The 3228-nt window shown below is 30.9% G+C and overlaps 1 protein-coding gene across 1 annotated transcript in view; it reads left to right on the top strand.

Annotated features, from left to right (window-relative positions):
• Positions 1-2004: 2004 nt before the first annotated feature.
• LOC129957204 (RIMS-binding protein 2-like) overlaps positions 2005-3228 on the top strand; it is a 388720-nt gene continuing 387496 nt past the window's right edge. The window contains exon 1 of the mRNA XM_056069422.1: positions 2005-2033. The gene's annotated coding sequence lies outside the window, so the exon portion shown is untranslated. The remainder of the gene's footprint in view (positions 2034-3228) is intronic.

Raw genomic sequence — 3228 nt, forward strand, 5'->3', positions numbered from 1 at the left:
TGGTTAAAAAAAATTCTTGCTTTCTTAGGCTAAGAAAAATACATACGTCTTTTGTTCATATGTATTTATTTATATATTTACATTCATGATCAAATATAACTTAGCCAGTATAAGCACAGCTTATTCAAAAAATGTATTATTTTTCAAGTTAACATTTAAATTGCATAATAAGATAGAATAATTTGAGATTTATTAACTTATAAATATAGGAATTAATAATTCATTAACTTAATAATACATATACATTTATAATTAAATAAATTCTCTTGGCTCCCGCAGATATAAGGTTGAAGTTTCCTATATGGTAGTTCTCTCCGCTATGATAGATACAGAAATGGTGTTATTTCCCTACCGGCGACGGGATGGGCCCCCTATGGGAGGTGTTGTACCGAGGCCTGCAACAGTCCTTAGGACTGCAATGTCTTGATTTAGACTGATCAAATAACGAAGCATAATTTCCAGACAATTCTTTACTTTACAACCCAATATATGCAAAAGAACAACTAGTTCTAATCTTGGTTAAATAAATTGTTATTTACACCTGTAGTAGGAGACACAACAGTCGAAGTCGAAGGTTTATCGTGAAACTCAGTTCTCCATCAATACGGAGAAACAACACCACAGGGAACTAACAGGTTGTTAGTCAACACTACCACTCCAGGGGTAGTTCTCGGACTCCGAACTCGTGGGCGTAGTCCAACAGTCTGCCTGCTATTCGTTTCTTCTCTTCCCCTAAAAAAAATCTCTGCACTTTATTTCGGCGACAATCTCCCTCTCTTCATTTACACTGGTCATTTGAGCTCTCTTTCGGCCAATAGGGGTTCAGCAATATGCTCCCTCAGCGGCGCCAGTCGGTCGTGGGAAGGTCCTTTTAGTGATGCACCTTTCATAACTGACTATTCTGAAACCCGGAGTTATCATAGTCCTTTCACAATGAGAAAACATTTAGCATCCAGATGTTTGGACACCCTTTTCTCTTTGAAGGTACTATCAATATCTCTTGGAAGAGGAATTCCCACATGTGGTCTTTCACTGTAGTCGCTAATGAACAGATGCGAAACCACCCAGGTGAAAAGATCCATCATCTGGCTATCTCGGGGAGTTTAGTAATTAACAGCGACGACACAGCTGGCTGTAAATGTCTTATCAGTACTGGGAAACGGGGAATGTTACAGGACTCAACCATAGACCCCGCCTATGCATTAAACGCGTTTCGATTATTCAATTTATCCGAATGGCTTCAAGTGATGTATAGTAACCATTTTTTGTTTAAACAGTTAACATTCAAATACAATTAACATTTCTGCACTAATTATGGGAGACGAGCTTTTCACAAACCAATAATTGTTTCGTTTGATGAACAAACACCAAATGATTGTGTTGCCAATAAGCGATTGCCAACAAGCACCAAATAGTAAAACCGGCCTAATAATATAATGAGAATTTTAAATATTATGATTGCTTTTATTATGGAATTGTCTATAAGTGTCTATTTTACAGAATGAGATTTAAAACAAATTTCAATATCACTAAGCATGATGAAATAGGTTTCTTTTCTTGCAGTAAAATAAAAGAATTTGGCGCTTTCTTTCTGAAAATTTTTAAAACATTGAAGAAAGTTTCAGGAAAGGAAATATTTAATCATTGAATTTGTGTTTTTTCATTTCTTAGAATTTTTTAAATTCATCGAAAATCGTTGATCGGTGAAAATTTAATATACCATTATTTCGAGTTTCAAAAGAAACTGACACCTTTCAAATTTTGTTAAATGTAATTTTTTTTTTCGAAATTGACGGTAAAATAATAATTTCAAAATCAGCCATTATTCTTGTTAAATAAGTAATATATTATGCAAAATTAAGTACTGCAATATTTCTATAAATAACATTTTTATCGGTAGATGGCAGCACGACAAGTCTTGCTCTTGAAATGAGATATTAACGACAGGTGTGCATTTATTTCATAAGAATGTGCATAAAATCTCATCTCATTCAGCATATATTTTCCATTTTGATTTTAAAATTGTATTAGTGGTAAGTTTATTCAAATGTCGTGCAAGTTTATTATGAATTTTTATCTCGAATAGGAAAGGCTAAAATTGAGAAATATAACGACATGATTTTAAAAAAAGCTAGAAATCATGTGGAAATTATGGAAGAAAATATCTTAATAACTCAACTGATGCATTAGTAAAGAGAATTTATTTGAAGTTTTAGTTCTAACACTTTTAATGGAAATTAAAGTGGCAACACTTTTACACGACAGATGTAATTCCATTAGCTAACTATATGTTTGTCCAAGGTTAGATTACTGAATAAGCAAAATATGCAACTATCTAGGGACTCTGGAACTTTCGATTCCACTTTCTTGGGATTGTTTTTTTAGGTATTTTCAGAGTAATTTGATACTGAGCTTTCATTGGATTTATAAAGCTATGTAATCATATTTATTCAAATTATTATCAAATATTATTCAAATTTTGAAGCAATATTCTATCAACATTCTTTGTTTATTATTTTTTTTTTAGTTTTATATTATGCTAAAATTTAAAACAATTTTGCTTAATAATTAAAAACAAATATTCAATCCTGAAGTTGAATAGAATATATATTGTGTTAGAAATTTTTGACCTTTTTCATTTTTTTTTTTACTATTTCTTATACGATTAAATTAAATGTATTTAAATTTTAATTCTCCAATTTTTTTCATGCAGTTTATAATGAAACCAAAAATGACGTGCGATATGACGTTTTGCGAACTCATTTCGTAAGGTTTTGTTGCTTAAAACTGTTTATATAGCAATTAAATTAAAATCAGTAAAAAAATCTGGTTTTGGAAGCTGGAAGGGGGGGGGTGAGATGTATTGTCTAATGGCTTTAATTATCATTAACTTCTGTGCTACACTAGTGCCTTTTAAATACAAATCGGAACTTTATAATTTGTGTGCATCATGTATAGAAATATTAAACATGTTTAGGCCAGATTCATTCGTTTAAGAATTACATACTGTAGAATACAATAAGGAGTAGTTAATTGATACTTATACCATTTTTACAGATTTCTATATTACTTCATCGATCTTCGTTATTTTTAAGTATATAAATATCTTTTTTAATCTTTTTCAATCATTTTAAAGGTTTTAGTCAATGCGATTTTTCAAAATTATGGATATCACTAAATAATTCATCCTTTTTCATAGAGTCTTTTTCATATTTTTCATCTCCCTTT

Source organism: Argiope bruennichi, chromosome 11 (genome assembly GCF_947563725.1).
Source record: "Argiope bruennichi chromosome 11, qqArgBrue1.1, whole genome shotgun sequence".
Lineage (NCBI taxonomy): Eukaryota > Metazoa > Arthropoda > Arachnida > Araneae > Araneidae > Argiope > Argiope bruennichi.